Source organism: Pteropus alecto, unplaced genomic scaffold, assembly GCF_000325575.1.
Source record: "Pteropus alecto unplaced genomic scaffold, ASM32557v1 scaffold72, whole genome shotgun sequence".
Taxonomy (NCBI): Eukaryota; Metazoa; Chordata; class Mammalia; order Chiroptera; family Pteropodidae; genus Pteropus; species Pteropus alecto.
In genome coordinates this window covers 9,638,945-9,658,657 of record NW_006436811.1, presented here as the reverse complement: position 1 = coordinate 9,658,657, position 19,713 = coordinate 9,638,945, and the positions used below count along the sequence as shown (strand labels likewise).

Below are 19,713 nucleotides of genomic sequence, written 5' to 3'. Positions count from 1 at the left end.
AGAGTAAACACAATGTGTATGTGGTCTCAATGTTGTATTTTTAATGTTGCTTTAAAAAATCTTGTTGCAAAAGTAATGTATGTCACTGTAGACAATTTGTTAGTTAAATTATAAAGTGTAATACAAATAATCTAATCTGTGGGCCCAGATTAACATTTTGTTATTTCCTTGAAGTCATTTTTTTCTAGAATTATTTTGCATTTAGTTGAGATTATTTTTCGTTATAATTTTATGTCATATTTCTTTTATTTATTACTCAATATTATAAGAATTTTCCATGTTATTAAAGAAATTTGTAAATATTATTTTTATAAGCTCCATTATGTTGATTTCAATATACAGTTTATTTAGCCATGTGTCTATTATTGGACATTTGGGATGTTCCACTTTTTATTTACTTAAAAAGCAAAACAATTTGGGGATGAAAATCTCTATGTAATGACTTTTCTCTATTTTGAAATATTTTCAAAGACTAAATTCTAGCAAGCAAAATTGTTGAGTCAAAAAGTATGAACATTATTATGGCTATTAATATCTTAAGGCAAGCATTACATATTTTTAGTATTGTTAGAAATTAAATCGGTGAGTAGTTACTGAGCTATTTCCAACTATCTGGTATTCTGTGTTCTTCAAGCATGTCATGAAGAATCCAAAGGGCAGCTCACGTCATACCTGGTTCTGCCTCAATTCTTGTCCTTAGGACCAGGTCCACCTCTGATATTTGCAGGGCATTGGGTCAAAGAATGCATGGAAACTCAGCCTTTAGGCCTCCCACCTTCACATTCCATGCCTGGCTCTGACCTGGAGTGCACGTGTATAGATGTTTCAGTCTGTTCAAGCAAGTGAATCCATACCTTATATAGCCTCATCTTGGTCATCTCTTAGAGCTAGGAGTGTCTACACTGGCCACGCATTCCATCTTTGGAAAGGAAGCCTTAGGAGATCCTTGGGCAGAGAATTTCAAGATTGCAGGTCTCTGGAATGTGGTCTAGAATGGGAGATGTAAGGGCATGAGCCCTAGGTGGGCACTTCTCCTGATCTATGGACTCTTCCTTGTGGAGGAAAGGTACAGCATCAGTAAAGCTAGAGCAGGTGCCTCCAAAGTGTAGGATTCATAGCAGCGTCTAAGGCAGTGTTACTTACAGTCTACAGCTAACCTGTACTCCAGAAACAGTTCCAGTAGGGAACTGGCCCAACTGCAGGAGATGAAGGTGGAGTGGGGGATAATAGGGAGTGGAGAGGATGGTAGGAATATGGAAAAGAAAAAAATATAAAGGGTAGTCTCCTGTCCATTTTTTTTCTAAGGAAGCACAAATAGAGTCATCTAACTACCACTACATGCAGTTCTCTTGTATGTGAATGAAAAATAGATTTCACCAAATATACTACTGCAGTGTTATATAATGAGTAATGAGCACCCAAAGATATTAAGTCCCCATCTCTGTAGTTTGTAAATGGTAACTTATGTGGGTAAAGAGTCTTTGTAGATGTATTAAGTTAAGGGTTTTGAGATACGGTGGTTACCCTGAATTATCCGGGTGGTTTCTAAAAGCCATTACAAATATCCTTATAAGAGAGAGGCAAAGGGAGATAATACAGACAAACAGAGGAGAAAGCCATGTGGAGACAGAGCAGAGACAGATATGGCTACAAGGCAATGATATGGCGACAGCCACCAGATATGGCGACAGCCACCAGAAGGTAGAGGTGCCAGGGAAAGGATTCTCTCCCAGAACTTCCAGATAGAGCACAGTCCTGCTGACACTGATTTTGGACTTCTGTTTCCAGAATTGTGAGGAAATAAGTTTTTGTTGTTTTAAGGCACACAATTTGTGATAATCTGTTATAGCAGCCATGGGAAACTAACGCAAGCACTATTAACTGAAAAGCATCATTATCACCTCCTGTCGATTTCTAATACATGGGCTTCAAGAAACAGCAAATGAAATTCTTAGATCATGCTTTGTTTGGCCAAGGATTTTTGCAGAATACCAGATGACATTTTCATAATCTAGCATAGCTGTCATTTAGAACAAAGACATGTCATAATCCCTGGGATTGTTGCATATTACCAGAGATTAAATCCTCATTTCTACTCCACTAAGCAATACAATATAGGGTAAATACTAAAATTTTGAAATTAGATCTTGACTCAACTCTTAGCTCTACCATTTACTAGCTGTGTGATCTTGGGCATATTATCTAACTTCTTACCTTGCTATATAGAGATAAACTTGTTCTGGTACCATCTTCAGAGACACTTTAGAGGAACCATGTATCCTTCATGAACTCTCTTGATCAAGTAAGTCTAAGGCCCATATATGTATTCCTTTAAAGCAGTCCAGGACCTCATAAACTCTGAGTATACAAAGATTGTAGTGTAAAGAATGTCTAAGTTTTTAAAATTTTGGATAATTTGGTTCAGATTAAAATATGAATAGTTTAACATAGAACTTTTTTAAACAAAAAGAATGATGCTTTAATGGTAGAATTTATACATTATGGCTGTCTAATGAGAGTGATATTTAGTCAAAATAGCATTTTATGTGTAAATTTTAGGAACAATCAATTGATAAATCTGCACTTTCATATCAGTATTTCTTTCTGTCTCATTAAGCACAAAAAATGGGGGAGAAAGCAAAAGCAGTACAGTTATACAAAAAAAGAAAAAATAGGATTCATCCTCTTATGTTATAATTGCAGTCTAGAAAGTTTTACACTTTGAACAAGGCTTGTTTCCCTTTTTGTGAGAGAGAAATCAAGTGAAAACCATAAGGGATAAACAATCCCTGTCATAATTTTCCATGAACAGCAGCAGACTATCCCTAACTTATCAAGCTGGATTGAAGCCAACATTCACAGCTGCTCTTCTCAACTTTGCAGAAGCAGCTTGTCTGAGGAATTAGTCTTATTCTGTATTTCTTATGGGGAATGTGCTCCTTTTGACACAGTCTAGAATTAAAATTTTTATCGCTAATTTTTTTTTCAAATGCCTGCTTTTAAATTTAAACTTTTAAAAAGTATTTTCCCTCCTTTCGGAGGTTTTGTAGGTGGTGGATTGGGATGTAGAATGATCTTAGTGATAATAGCTGTTTCTGCTGTAGGAATATCATGAGTGACGGATACTCTGACGTGTGGACCAGATGTGTTGTTGGCGGGAGATGTAACAGCTGATTTCTATTGTTTCTTTGTTGTTCTGTGACAGGGGGAGGATGATAAAGAGGTAGATTCCAAAATGAAAGACATTGAGAATTTAGAACTTAGTGATAAAGTGACTAGATAGTTCAAGAAATGGAATATCCGATTAAAAAAACCAAGGACTTTCTGGCTGGTGCAGTAGGGCAGGAACAGGGTCAGTGGTGTTCTGTAAATGTGGAACACCTAGTTCCCCGGAAAAAGGAAGATCTTGATTTGTAGTATTTGCTGGTGTTTGTGAAATAAATGCTCCCAAGATGGCTGATTTTAAGCTACAGCATGATGTCATTTAGCTCACAAAGTTTCTGAAAATTCGACATTTGGCTCTGACAAGCTGGTGTAAGCCAAATTCAGCACATTGTTGGCAGGATACGGAATGAAATGTGCTTTTTTTCTTTTTGTTTTTGTTTTGCATGATGGAATTCTCCACTGTAAATGGAAGTGTTTTAGATCTGAGATGCAGTCTAACAGCACAGGGCCTTGGGGACATTTGGACATTGGAAAGTCAGGAAACTACGTGGAATCTCTGATCTGTCTCTGACTTCATATATGAATTGTTGCAGGTAGTAACATTTTGAGCAGTCTCGGTGAGTGTAAGGACACTGTGAGTTTTGTGGACCATGCGAAGAGCTCTGAAAACTGGCCAGGATGACATCATGAGTTACGTGCCTCTGTGGCCAGTGACAATATATATTATGTTCTGTCTTTGTAGAATGGTAACTGGCTTTTTTCTTTCTTTTGTACCACAAGGCATTCATATACACTCTACTGTCATTAAGCATTTGCTCAGTGATAACATCAGACTGCCTTTATTAGCTGCTGTGGGACTGTAGACCTACACAGGTTTCCGCATCTAAATATGCTTGCAGTATGGATTCCCCCTGCTTAACATGCTACTTTTGTTCTGAGAAAGGACATTTCTATAGCAGTCTGTCAACAAATGGTGAAGTGTGACTGCCAGCACACTGAAATTCTGAGGGATTCTCTAGAGGCAGAGGTAGATCTTAACACACCTTTAAGGGATACCAAGCTCCTTGGGGTAAGGTCTCCATGCCTTGAAGTTCCTGTCATTGACCACATGTGTTCTCACACACTATAATTGACTGTAGCTGAGATCCATTTTCTGGAGGAACAGGGAAGAGAAGAGGTTATTATAGTTAGTGTCTCCATGGATAGGATGCTCTACACTTCCACGCTGAGTGCAAACCAATGAAGAGCCTCATCGGAAAGCCCCAGGGTGTTTGAATCATCCTCGACATGGGGTTGGCAAACCACGGCCTGCACGTCAAATTCAATTCCCTTCTCTATTTTTGTTAAATTTTATTGTAATGGGGTCATGCCTATTTATTTGCATATCGTCTATGTCTGCTTTTTATGCTACAAATTTTGACAGAGACCCTATAGCCTGCAACTCAACAACCTTTACTATCTTGCCCTTTACAGAACTATTTCAGGGTCTCTCCTGTTTTTCTCTCCACTACCCTACATCTTCACTTTCCTGATTTCTCCACTTTCATATTCCAACTAAATGGTATGTGAAAGTGTTAGCTAACTCCATGATGATAATCATATTGAAATATACATTGAACCAACACATTGTACATCTTAAACTTATACAATGTTATATGGCAATTATATTTCCATAAAAAAAATAAAAGGGACATGTAGGATGTGTTGAATAGCATATTGTGCCTATTTCTTTCTTGGGTTTTATCTTAGGTTTTAGTGCCTTTCCTCATGCTAATGAGAACAGAAGAATTAAAAAAATGATATGTGATGGTCAATATTAAGTATGAAAATCTTCCTGTTTTTAAATTCTCTTTTCAAAAGTATGAGAATTAGGGTAGAGGAAAACAAAAAGACATTTTTTAAAAAACTATTAATTTCAGTTTTAGAAGAATTTATTTTTTTTTCTTTCGAAAATTTCCCCTTTCCCAGAAGTTGGAGAATAAACCATGTACCTCTGACAAAAAACCAAAAACAAAACAAAAAAAAAACCAGAAAATAAACTAGTACACCTCCTTCCTTCTTTGGAGAAAATTTTTATTAGCAATAGTCACCGGGTATGTTCTTGACAAGAAATATGGACATTGGCTACCTATTCCTACAATTTCTAAGGAAAAAAATCTTCTCATAAGTTCAGCTAGAGGGCAAAAGTATCATTTTGGGGGCATGGGACATGCTCTAAACATTTGGATAAGGGCTGAGAAATTGACTAATGTGGCTGTATTAATTTTCTAGGATTGCTGCAATAAAGTACCATAATCTGAGTGGCTAAGGCAGCATAGACGTCTTCTTTTACAGTTCGGGAGGCGAGAAGTCCAAAATTAAGGTGCTGGCAGGAAACTTGTAAAGGAGGATACTTTTCCTGTTCTGGTAGCTGCAGGTATTCCTTGGCGTGTGAAAGCATAACTCCAGTCTCTGTCTCCGTCTTCACATGGCAATATTCCCTCTGTGCCTGTATCCAGACTTCTCTCTTCTGATAAGAACACCAGTCGTAATGGATTAAGGGCCTAACCTGTAATGTCACCTTGATGCAACTACATCTACAAAGACCCTATTTTTAAATAAGGTCACATTCACAAGTATCAGGAGGGTTAGGACATCTGCATATCTTTATTGGGGGGGGGAGTCACAATTCAAGCTGTAGTAGTTACCAAATATTTATGAACCATGACCGGACACAAAAGAACGAATTGAGCCAACCACATCTCTATCTTCAAATCTGAAATCAAAGCAACATAGGAATTGTTGAAAAGATGTCATAGATCAGGACTGTGACCAGCCAAAGCCATGTGCAAACTGAAATTATAAGGGGGCATAAAAGGTAAATAGGTGGAGAGAGTCAAAGAGAGATGATGTGGAGAAATAGGGGTAAAGAGAGAAGAAAAGAGAAAGAATAGGTTGCAGAGCAGCTTCAATTCTTCAACTAGCATCCTTATAAGCTTATAAGCTCTTCCCCCGCCCCCCCAGATGAGATGCCCGAGCAAAATTTGTTGTTTAAAAACGATAGAACAAAACTGTAACACCTGTTCTTGGTCCACAATTTTCAGGCAGGGAGGCTCAGATTGTGAGGTGGGAAGAGGGCCAGGGGCAAGGAAGAAGGATCAAGTGAGAAGCAAAAGCTGCCAGCTCCTTCATTTCCTATTTTGTTTCCGCCTTGCTGCTAATCTTTGTTTTCTGCCATGGATTCTCATAGGCAGCATTTGTTGGTAAAATAACGCTGACCTTCAAATCCAGCTAGAACAAAGGATGAGAAAAAGCTCTTATTGATATTACATCTCTTTATTAAATCATGCATCTCTCATTCTCCTGGGCCCAGCGAGATGAATAGGAAGATAAGCGTGCACACGCACATGCACACACACACACACACACACACACACGCACATACACATACTCTCCATCTTTTTTGTTTCTCAAATTCACTCTCCAGTCCTTTTTGTTTCTCAAATTCACTCTCTAGTCTTAACTAAAATTTCTCTTTCAATGTATATTTTATGCAATAGGCATTATTTGCTGAGTCAATAAACGATGAGGTGTTGGAAAAATCAAATATTACACATGCCCTAATACACATGCTGACACTTTCTACATAGGAAGCATTGTCTCAGGTGTACCCGCAGACTTGCTATTCATGGTTGAGAGCCCAGCAGTAGGCTCGGGGTGTACTCTTCCTCACAACTGGAGACCGATGTCACTCTCTCCTAGAGAATCTGCATGTTAATATTTTCAACACTCTTGAGTGCAGTCATCTTGTGCACTCAGAAATGACAAAATAATTGGCATGCAGCCTCAGATTTCTTCCTCAGAAGCAATCATGTGATTTTTCAGCTCTCCAAGAAGGTGGCTTTAATACTCGTTCAATTAAAGTTTCCTACATAAAACTCCATAAAAATCTAAGAAAATTTTCTAGAAATAACTTTAGTTCTCTTTAATGTGTCTCCTTTTTGGCACTTTTAACCTAAATAGGAAATAATTTTTTTCCTTAAACGCTGTCAGGATGGAAATTTTCATCCTTGTTCTTTTTAGTCTTATTTGTGACTTTGATTTTTAAGGTACAGAGAGAAGTTGAATCTAAAGTGTGTTTACTACTTCTGACTTTGCCAATCAATTTCCATCCAAATGCCTCTGTCTCCCTATCTCTAACAATAGCTGCTTCAGGTGTAAGAGTGTTCCATTTTATTGAGAAGCCTTTTACCAGTTGCCAGGTTCGTTTATGTGAACCCTGACATACTTTACTAGCTTGGTTGTAAAATCTTCACAATCATGTTATCTGTCAGGATCTGAGAATGATGTAGGAACATTGTCAAGTAGAAGATACATCTTGTGGGAAAAACTATATTATGTGGTTGTCAGGCATATTTAAATCAGTAATGTTTTGTTTTAACTCAAGGAAAATAATTTGTTTGATAAAACCAAATTGTGTTAAAGAAATTCTATGTAATATACTATGAAAAGTTCTCTCATAGTCCTGAAAATTTTACTTTAATTAGATATAAGTTAAATTTTAATTAGATAAAAATTAAATATGAAAATTTAATTTTTTCATATATATATAAAAAATAAGATCAGATACATTATCACCAGGAAGCACATGATTCAAACCAATCGAAAATTAACTGTACCAGTAATTGTCTCTTTTAGGATATTTGATTTATTCCTTATAAATTTACATCTTCATATATTTCTCTTTTGTCTTTCATTAACTTTAACTTTATCATGTTAAATGAAAAAAAACACATGGCAAAATAAAGCCTATACTTTTCTTTCACTATTTTATTCAAAAGAAAGAAAAATAAAGTAGCGTCTGATAATCTCTAAAGAAAGATTCCTGGTTTCTTTATTTTTTGTACAGATTTGATGTTGTTGTATTAACAGGGAAGGAATAATTGCTATGTAATTAAATTTGCTCTCTCAGATGACACTGTCAATTTATTTTGTTTTACATTTTTAAAACTTACTAGATAATATATCCAGTACTTGCTTTTGGAAGACCCAGTCTGGATAATAAATTAAGTTCTATACCAAATATTTCTTTCATTGTAGATCTCATAAACTCTAATTTTTTGTTGTTAATTTCCTTTGATTTTCATCTCTGTTTAAAAAGCAGACGAGCCCAGATTCTGGCAGCAGACTACCTGGTTTCAAATGTTGGCTCTGCCACTTATTAGCTTTATGACCAAGGGCAAGGTACATAATGTCTCTTTAACTCAGTTTTCTCTTGTGTAAAATGAGATAACTATGTTATCCTTCCCATAGGGTTAGACTAGTGCCAGGCACAAGTTGCATGATGAATAGACAACCTGTTCCACACAGCAAACATTTGATAAGGCACACTTACCTGATAAACTCATTTGTCATCTGCTCTCCACAGGGCCACCGCGTTGCATAATATAAAATATAATGTGAATGACACCCCCTGGGACACAGTATTATGTTCTGTAGAATGATATCTTCTGGTGCTGTGTAATTTGGAGGCCTTGATCCATCTGCTTCCATTTGATGCCAATGAAAGCAGACCATCAAATATTTTGCAGATCTTCTAAACCATATTAAGAAGATAAATTTATTTTCTGAATTCTAGAAGAGGAAAAAAAATCTTCCATCGTAGAAGAAAACAAATGAAATGTCATATCTATAGAAATGTGACAAAGTTAGACTAAGCAATGTAGTCAGTTCGATATTCTATAATTCATCTAAAATAAGCAGATTATTCCGGGTGACCTCAGAGAAATGTCTGTCCTGTTCAGGTGATGTAAAATTGCTCTTATGGAATTAGTATAACCAAATGTTTTGGTTCTATTATCATCACAATGTGTCGCCAATTGATGTTGCTTTCAGAAGTGTGTCATTTACAGGGTATGTGGGGTGGGGATAGGTAAGATATTTTGTTTCTTATTCTGTATTTAGGACTTGGAATCCTTGGCCTAGAGTCACTCATTGTATTAGCAATTCAGAGCTCATCCATGAACATTGATACTCAAGAGATGTTGATACTCAGTTGGACTAAATTCAAAAGAACACTTTGAACTTTAAGGTATGGAAATATGTGTTTATTTTTCTGTTTGAAAATGATAACCACTTTATCAGAGTTTTGTTTCTTCCAGTCAAAATAATGTAGCTCGTAAAAATTCATTTTCTCTATGGAGTAGCAGAACATTAGGAGAAAATGTTCTTTTCTATTTCTTTAGTTTTTGTTTGTTCCCCAAGTTGATCACCAAACTCTGGGGTTAATAAAATTTAACTCAATCATTGTAAATATAGCATGAGGCACATTTAGGAACTTTCTAGTTAATAATCTAATCACAGTCTCCTTTTCTGGCCCAGATGAGATTGTTGCCAACAGCACAGAAAAGGCATCTGAAGTTTCCTTTTTGCAACTTCGTATTAATAACAATTGCTTGCAAAACTAGACCGTTCAAAAGATGAAGTGCATCTTCATATTTCCTCAAAGAATTGTAAAATTACCATGTCAAATATTTAGGCTTTAATTAGCATCTTAGGATTTCACATAGAGATCTGTACGTAAATAATGGATCGAAATTTGAAAAGTATTTTTTAAAACCCTTACTGTACACCATACCTTTTTCTTAAGGCCTAAATCCTGATTATAGCATTTCTAAGAACTTCTGCAACTCTGCATCCTAGTTTCTGCCGTTTCTTCCTCTGCGTAATCTTAGTTCCCACCCCTCCAACTGCCTTATTCTACCTCGGCTTCTTGTTTTATCAGGCACTGACCATGACTTCTCCCCTGGATTCCAGGTTTTCTGCCCATATTTGATCACATCATTATTCATTTCAATAACACTTTTATATACCTAATCCCTTTGACCACCTATCATGTTTTCCAGTTATTTGTTTAATTTTATTTAATTTTGTTCTACAACCTGAAATTTCTATGTTCTCTGCTCTCAGATTGCTAGAGAAAGTCATGCTGCTTAGATGCTCCAAAAACTCATGGCTCATAACCTTGGATGAGCCCTTGGCAACCCCTGCTAAACTGATTGCTACATAATCCTTATAGCTGCCATTCCAAAGGTTTTTTTTTTTTTTTTTTTTTCTCTCTCTTCGAATCTGAAAACCCACCCACAGCCCCTTTTATTTTCCTTAAGGTGAATAACATCATTTAAAAAAAAGTCCAACTCATTCCCCGACTCCTGTTCCCTCAGGTATTTCCCACCTTATATTTTCTTTGTTCTTTTATCTGTCATTTTATTCTTAATTCTTTTAATGGAGAAGAAGATCCATTTTCCTTCTCAAAGCCAATAGTTTATTCTATGCTCAAAATCTCACCCCTTCTGCAAGACTTGCCCCATTAATTATTCGCTTTATTTCACATCTCCAAGCACTCTGTTTTTAATTTTTTTCCTTTCTTCCAGTTAACACACTTGTATCTTCCCTTTAAACTGCTACTTTCTATGTGTTTCCTTTTCAATAGCAGTCTATGCCCACTAGCTCCATTTTTAATAACTCGCTGAATCATATACATTTACGATTTGATACCTAGCATTCCACTGGGAGAAATACTCTCTTGAAGGTACAGTCTTCTAATTGTAATGAATTATCTTATATTTAAAATAAATCTTATATATATTTACATGCTTATTGTCTATTTCCCCAAATAAGAATTGAAAGCCCTTGAAAACAGAGATTTTATCTGTCTGGTTCCTTGTTATATCTCCTGTATATCCTGTCTGGTACTGAGTTGGCACTCCATAACTATTCACTGAGTGACTAGGTAATCACCTAACCCAACAGCCCCTTCTCAAACGTCCTTCTATTTTCAGAGTCTTCTGATAATAATTCTGTTTAATACCAATATTATTGAGATGATACATTCTTTGGGGGTCATCTTTGTCATCTTTGATTCCCACCACTATGTGCACTCAGCCCCCAGTTCTTGTGCTGCATGCAAATTCTTATACATATTTCTATTTTCTTCCATTCACATTTCAGAATTCTCAGCTGAAATACCTTTTCCTGGCCTCCTTCCATGACTCCTGCCCAGTCCATCCTGCACTGAGCTACCAGCACACTCTCCATGTGAAACAAGGTTCTGGTCACACAACTAGAATCGCAGGGGTTCTATGATTTGGCTTTACCTGGTCTTAATCACTGTATTCTTTAATAATTTCCTGCATGAAATGTACGCCCCAGTTAAACATTTTCCAAATACATTCTATGGTTTATATAAATAAAAGTAAATAAGTAAGGAAATCAATCAATCAATCAATCAATCAATCAATCCAGTTCCAAAAATTTTTCTTCTCTTACCTATCTAACTCATCTGTTAGGACTTGATTCAAATGTTACCTTTTTCAGTAAGATCTGTCAGAGCTCCCCAAATGGAGGTGACCTCTTCTATCTTTAAATTCTCATGACATTTTACACTCTTCTCAACTTATTTAGATCCAAAGTCATGTTCTACCTGCCAAGTCTCACCTTTTTCTCCGGTGGCCCCTGTCTCAGTCAGTCCAGAAACCCAGAGATTAAACTGACATTTTCTTCTCTCTTATTATCAGTATATAGTCTACCACTAGAAAGATTCTCTTTTTCCTCCCAAAGCTTTTGAAATTTGTTTCTTTTTTCTTGTCTACTGTCTCTGCCCTTGTTCAAGCTACCTTATCTCTCACCTAGATTATTATAATAATAGTTCCCTAACAAATCCTCCCCTGTCAGTTTTTCTCTTCCAGTCTTTACTCTAATCAGAGTTTGCTTTTTTTGTTTTTCTCAAACAGAAACCCGATCAAGTCGTACCTCCCAAATAACACTTTAATAAACACCCAAATATTTAATGCCCTACATTTCTGTCCTGATTTTTTCTGTGTTCCACTTTAATCTGATACAACTCCCTCACCCCATGCCCTTTACATAGATAACTCTTGTCATTCAGGAAAGACTTCTCCGGCCACCTCAGGTATACCTCCTCATTAAATGCTCACAATACGTGTGCTTCATTCTATTTATTCACTTATGAAAAATTTAACTAGATGTTACTATGCATCAAACACTGTTATAAACACTGTAAATATTAACTCAATATCCATAAAATCCTATGAAACAGATATTTAAAATTTTCCATTTTCCACGTCAGCAAACTGAGGTCAGAGAGCTTATGTAACTAGCCCAGAGTCGCACAGCTAGTATATGGCAGAAATGATCAATCCCAGGCATCCAACTCCAGAGTCCGATGGTCCAGGTCCACTTTTAAGGACCTCACTTAGGCTGTCTCTCTCCTTTAGTGACAGTTTTCAAAGTTACAATTTACAATTATCTGTGTGATCATGAATGTCTACTTCCCCAATGTAAGGAAAACTATCTCTTTTACTCTTTACTAAGGTACAAAATTCAAATATTAATGAAAGAATGAAAACAACTGAATGAACAAAATATCAAACCATTTTTAACATCACTTTGCATTTTGGTTGCTAACTTCCTTTCATACGTGTGCTGTGCTTTGGAGTTTCATGTCGCTAAGTTATTTTTTAAAAAAAATCCTAAGTGAGCATTGGCAGAGGTATTTGAAATAGGTAATGAAAATTTTCATGGTCTTATAACTTAATAAATTGACGGTCTAAAGTAGAGAGATCAGCATTTCAGAAATGTTATGGAAAGTATTCGGTTTTCATTCATGTTGAAAGTTTCATGAACCAGAAAGTTTCATGATGTTTCATTTCCCTTCCTCCAATTAGTTATGAATTCAAACTCCTTGTCAAGCTAAAGCCAAGGGATAGTAAAGAAGGTAACATTTTTCTGGTTATGAAATAACACGTGTTCATTACATAGAATTTCAGAAATGTAGATTATTAAGAAGAAATGAAGAATCAATTACTGCTAAATCTACCATGAAAAAGAAAACCAGAGTGAACATTTTAGTACATAAATCCTTTAACACCGATATACATATATAGAGTGCAAATAATATTTATACATATGTATATGCCAAATACAAAGAAATGCATATACATATGTATGTGTGTGTATGAGTGTGCATACTTTCAAAATTAGTATGTTACTTTAGTGAGTGCTTGTTTAACTTAACCTTATATAAGAAGCATATTTCACTATTGTTTTTCAAAAGCATAATATTTAATGTCTGGAGAACATTCATCCTATGGATAAGCCATATTTTACCATTTTTCTTCTTATTTTCAGTATTTTCTTTTAAATAATATTCAGTGTTTTCTTTTGTATAAACACTATTCACATCTCTGAAATTTTCCTCAAGATAGAGTCCTCAAAGTGAAGAGACTAGATCTTAAATGTTCTCACCACAAAAAAGAAATGATAATTATGTGATGAGATGGAGGTGTTGACTAAGGCTAGAATGGTAATTATATTGCAATATATATCAAATCAACACACTGTACACTTTAAACATTCACAGTATTACATGTCAATTATATCAGTAAAAAAAAAATGAACTTGTTAAATTTCTTGAATCATATTGCCTGATCACTTTCCGGAAAGCTTGTATGTAATTAAACAAAATTATATAAGGGTACCTATCCTATTATACCTTTAGCAGCATTAAATATTTTCCTACAAACAAAATCTTTGATGATCAAAATCTTTGATAACACTGAGTCAATGAGTGTTTGAGAAACAGAATTCTCATGTTTTGTCAATATGTGTAACAATTGCTACAAACTCTATGGAGGGGCATCTGGGAAATTCGGCTAAAATTTAAAATCATCTATGCATTGATAGCAATATAATTAATTTCTAGAAATTATTTCTCTGGATATATTCAAACTCGTTCTTAAAGTTGTACGTACAAAAATATTCATGGCCATCTTATTTGTAGTAGCAAAAGGTTGCAAGCAACCCAACTATCCATCTAACGGAAGTTAGTTACATAAAAATGGAATAGCCAAACAGAGACAACAGGATCAGTTAGAGCCCTTTGTGTTGAGAATAACAAAAATCTAACTCAAAGTGGCTTTCACTATAAGAAAATACACTGATAACTTGAAAGTTGAGAGGTAGAGTGGACTTCAGGGTGGCCTTCATTCCTTGACTTCCACCATCCCCAAAGACCTAGTCTCTCTGCTCTGCTTTCCACAGTCTCTGCTACCACACAGGGCTGGCTCCCCTTGTGATTGCGAGATGCTCTGTGCTTCTATATCTCATGGAGAGAGAGAGATTCTCCCCGAATCATTAGTAAACTTAGGCTGCGTTTTGATTAGACCAAACTAAATTTTACCTCATTAAATTTTACTCTTTATTGTTTACCATGAAAACATTTAAAGCTATGCTTAAGAGCAAAAAGTTTGGCCTAAAATTTTAAGACAGGCCGAGCTAATAAATGTTCATTTGCTACAGCAATAGAAATATCTTACACAAAAACTCAGGAATAACATCCACTTGTTCTTTCTTGAAAAATTATAGTCAACCAAAAAATTGTTCACAATTACAATTTCAATAGCAAAAAAGTAGTATTATTAAAACAAAGTGATGTTATTCGTTGAAACTACCTAAATAGAGATTTAGTCAATAAAGTTGATATAACTAGTACATTTATTGAGCCCTTGACTTCCTGATGGTATGTTTCTATTTTTTATTCATTAAAAACAATTTACCGAGTAAATAAATTTAAGTAACATCTTTTTCTCTTCAAAATTTCTTTATATCGTGTATATTAGTGCCTTACTGATACTATAACAAATTACTACAGACTTAGTGCTTAAAACAATCCAAATACATTATCTGACAGTTTTGGAGTTCAGAAGAGTGAAATCAATTTAACTGGACTAAAAAGTGTCGGCAGAGCTGGTTCCTCTGAGAAGCTCTAGGGGAGAATCGGTTTCCTTGCCTTTTCCAGCTCTTAGAGGACACATATTTTGACTCATGGTCTCTTCTTCTGTCTTCAAAGTCAGCACCAGGCATATTCTCTCTCTCTCTCCCCTCTGCTTCCATCATTTCATCTCTCCCTGATTTGGATCATCTGGCCTCTCTCTTATAAGGACCCTTGTGATTATATGGGGCCCGCCTCAATAACCTAGGATCATCTCGTTGTCTCAGATTTCTTAATTTATCACTGCAAAGTCCCTTTCACCTAGTAAGATAACATATTCACAGGTTCTGGGGATTAGGGTGTGAACATCTTGTGGGGAGGGTATTATTCAGCCCACCACATGATGTTTCACTTATTCCAGTACTTCGTGTTCCAGAGGAAGAGCTGAAGCCATCACTATTTTTATTTTATTAAATCTGTTGCAAGTTTTAAAAGAATTAAAATTTTCTTTCTATTTTTCAAAATCTTTGAAAGAATATAGTCGTGTTGAATTAGCTGATTAATTGAATCATTGGCCCCAATTCTCTTTCGCTTTCTGTATCCAAACTCTTTGCCAAAGAACTTTGTAGTCCCTGTCACCTGTGGGCAGTGCACCTCCCAGCCCTTGCCTTTAGCCTTGGCCAGCTGCCTTGCTCTCCAGCCTCATTTCATGACTCCTTACTTGTGCTGGTCCAGCCACATGCAACAAGCCTTCACATAAAACATTTTTTTAGCCTTTAAAGTTAATGCCCTTCTCTTGAACTTGAGTACATTCTCTTCATCCTCCAGATCACTTTGTCAGGGAAGCCTTCCATGATTCCTGCACAAAGTTTTACTGCTTAGCAGCCATTCCCTGCGGTTTACTCTCATTAAGCCAATGTTGAGATGCAAGACTCCTGTGTTCTTGTAAGCATAATCCATTGGACTGATAGCTATTGTGCACCTACTAAATAATGTCCTTGAGAGTGTTCTCAATTCGAGAAAAATATTTCGTCTCCAAAAACAGTCCCAGTGACAGAGGTGTAAGTGCCTGCTCAGGAGTGTGGCAAGTGTAGCTCGAATCTGTTTTTCAGCCACCTGCGCATGTACTCACACACACCTGGAACATATTCCTAATGTTCCTTCTTCGAGACTGGTATGGAAGCTCATAGCACTGACTTCAAAGTTTAATTTAATGACATTAATTTATTCTTTGCTTATATATAATTTTTTCTTCTTTTGGTCAGGGTTAATTTACTTTAGAGTTTGCAGATTCTGATGGCTGCTAGAGATATGCCTGGGTCGTTGGCAACGGTCTTGACAGGAGATGGGGCTTGTTAATAACACAGACAGCTCAGATGTTCTTAAGGCATCTGACACATAAATGAAACCGAGGTACTTTCTCTACCATTTGTATAGAATCTTTTCTTCAGAAAAGGCATTTGGTGTGAAAGCCCCTCCGGGGACACTTTGCAGTGTGCTGAGACTGACTGATGGGCACAAGAGCCGGTGCTTATTGGCAAAAGCTGAGTATGTTGCCCTGCATCTCATCCTCCGCCTGGGTGACAGCTGACGCCACGGGATGGGTGTGAGATTTCATTTCCTTGTAAAACAAGGCTGTGAGAGGCAGTGTTTCTAACTATCCTGTGGAAAAGGAAGGACACTTCTAATTGTTACAAAATTCTGCTTTCGGACTTCTAAGTTCTAATTGTGCATTCTCAATGTATCATTTTCTCTGACGGACCTGAAGGACATTGTGTGCTCGTCCATAGACCATCCCTCTTCCCCAGCCCTGGTAGAGGGGAGAGTAGGGACAGCTGCTTTGATTGTTGAATCTCTGTGGAACAGGCCTCCTGGCACCATGACATCCTCCCAATTTCCTTTCTTTGCGATCCCTTTCTTTGACATAGCTTTCCTCCTTATTAAGATGTGTTAGGAGATTCAACACCTTTATATGGCGGTTTGATCACTGGTCTTTCTGAAAAACTCTCTCTTTTTGTGACAGTACTAGCAATTTCTTTCCTCGCATATAGCCTGGTTCCACATGCCATGCTGAACCTGCGATATCTGTGGTGTCAAGCTCTTGGCCTCAAGATGGGCAGTAGTGCTCTTTCTCGAAAGTAACACAACACTAGACTGAAACTCCATGAGGAGAGGCACTGTCTATACTGTTCATTGCTGTATCCTTAGCCGACTCACACACTCCTTCGGCCATGACATGTCTTCAGTAATGAATGAGCAAAGAGTCGCCTTGGCAACCTCCCTTCTCAGTTCCTACTCCTGCTTCCTGCCAACTCTCTAATGTTTTATCTCAAGTTAAGTGGCAGTAGAAAGGCTAGGTTATGTGCAAGTGCTGACCAAGTCCTTTCACCGTATTTTCTGGCATTTCTCTGAAACTACTCTTTGTCCTGAAAGTGCTGTGGCACCAATAATTTTGACATTGTGATTTATTCCCTTTACCCATCTTCTGCAATTTGGGTCTGTATTTTACAAAATATTGACTTTTGGGGTATTAGGATCCCAATTTGAATTAAATTGAACAAAAATGTGAGAACTTTGTGGCTTATTTAACCAGTGGGTACCGCTGGACTCAGGGACCACTGCAGCCAGTGTTCAAATGCTGCCAAGATTCTCTATGCGCCTATGGTCTCTGCTTCTCTCTGGAGAAACTTCTTTTGCTCTGCTTCTACAGAAGAGCAACTTTATCCCCATTCTAAGTACCAATTTGGAGAACAAGACCTTGGTAAGAAAAAGGGCAAATCCTTGAGGATCCTCTGAAATCTGCGTATCTATGTCAGGGACCAGTGCGGGACATGGTCTGAGGTCGGCCAGGTTTTCCTTCAGTGCTTCTGGAGATCCAGCTTCTGATTGGTCCTCTCCCTTTTCTGCCCCAGACCTTGTGTTATCTTCATCCTTTTATCTATCAAAACTAATTCTTAAGAATGAATTTGACATCAGTCATTTATCTGTTCTGGTGGCCTTTTATTCTACTGCATATCTTGTGCAATTTTTTTTTTGTATAAAGACATCATCTGTGAAGAATTCTATTGAACTAACTTCCTCCCTCCCTCCCTCCTTCCTTCTTGTTTGCCTTCCTTCCTTCCTTCCTTCCTTCCTTCCTTCCTTCCTTCCTTCCTTCCTTCCTTCCTTCTTTCCTTTATCCGTTTATGCTTTTATCCACTTACCCTACAAGTATTATCTAACAGTTCTGTATGTAAGTGTTGAGGACCTGATGGGGAACAAGTTTTAGTTTGTTCTCAGGGAGACTGCGGAGTAAAGTCATTGCCTCCCTGGCCAGCTGTGGGTATTAGGGTAGATCCAGGAGTTCTTCCTGGGATATCCTTTTATCTATACACAGGTCTCATGGTAAAATATTTCTGATGAACATATGCCACTTCTTGGAAGAGAATTTGAGTCTGAGGTCTGCAGAGGTTCTAGTTCAGAGGCAGACATTTAAGGTAACTCTTGCAGAAAACTACACTTTATTTTTTTTCCACAGAGGAAGTGAGGGAGGGAGTGTTAACTGTCTATATAAACAATATTCTTGGGCTGGAGAATATTGGACAGTTGCTTTTCTCAGTAGACATGCCTTTGGCGCCTCAAGATGATAGGTTTGGAAATCCTGAAATATCTTCTTTTACTGAATGTGAAATTTGAAACGGAATATTTTGATGTGATTTCCTGCACTAAATGGTACCTGAACATTTGCAGACCCAGTGTAATTAAAGTATTGCTTGATGCTTATAGGGTATGTCAAGGACTAGGGCAACTCAATGTGGGAAAATAAACAATATGAGTGAAAATGTATAGTGAGCAAAGTTGTTAGCGAAGTTTCTTTTGCTTCTAAATGCAAAATGAAACATTACAAAAAAACCTGGAAATAACTAAGCAGAACAAAAATCCAAGTGGCTTTTGCTCTGAAGTTGCAAAGCCACACATAATGATAAGGAGAATTCTCAAAACCTAGACTGTCAGCTGGGTAGATTCTTCCTCTCTTAAACTAAATTAGGTTTGTGTTAATGCTTAGTGTTTTGGTTTGCAGTTGTTTTTAAAAATAATTTGGGGCTCAATAAAGGAAATACAAAAGCTCTAATAGTTGAATTATTTGAAGATTCCAAAAGCTCTTAGATTATGTAAGTATGTAATTAAAATTACTTGGGGGCATTTTTTATTATAAAAGTAATACATAGTCATTGTTATAAATCTTAAAAATTCTGATAAGCAAAGACTGCATCTCAACTATTAATATTTTGCCATATAACACTTTAGTCTTTTCTATTTGCTTTCAAGCATTTGTCTTAATTATATAAGGAAGACAATTAAATTCAAGTTTTAAAATATAACAAAAATATACAGTACAAAAGGAAAAAGTGCTTCTTCATGAAGATAATCACTGCCAAGAGTTTGTTGTCGAGCTCCACTGTTTTCTATGCATATATATTTACCAAAAATGCAATTGTGTCATACATTCTGCTTTATGACCTTGTCTAATCATATATTTATATCATTGTCTAATCATATATTAATTTTATAAAATATACTTTTACTTCATCATTTCACATTTTTTATGGAATAAATTTAGTGACTTAATTACTCAATTCCTTATTAATATCAGGTTGTTCTAATGTTATGATCACCCTGGTAAGTAAGTATTTGTATGTAATCATAATTAGTTCCTTAGGATAAATTTCCAGAGGGAGGATTTTGGATCAAATGTTTTCTGAACTTTTATAGTTTCTCTTGAAATTAAAAAAATGTCC

General features: G+C 36.5%; 1 long non-coding RNA gene across 1 annotated transcript in view; it reads left to right on the top strand.

Moving 5' to 3' along the window:
* Positions 1–19,713, top strand: part of LOC112481388 — a 25,213-nt gene that overhangs the window by 3,167 nt on the left and 2,333 nt on the right. The window lies entirely within an intron of this gene.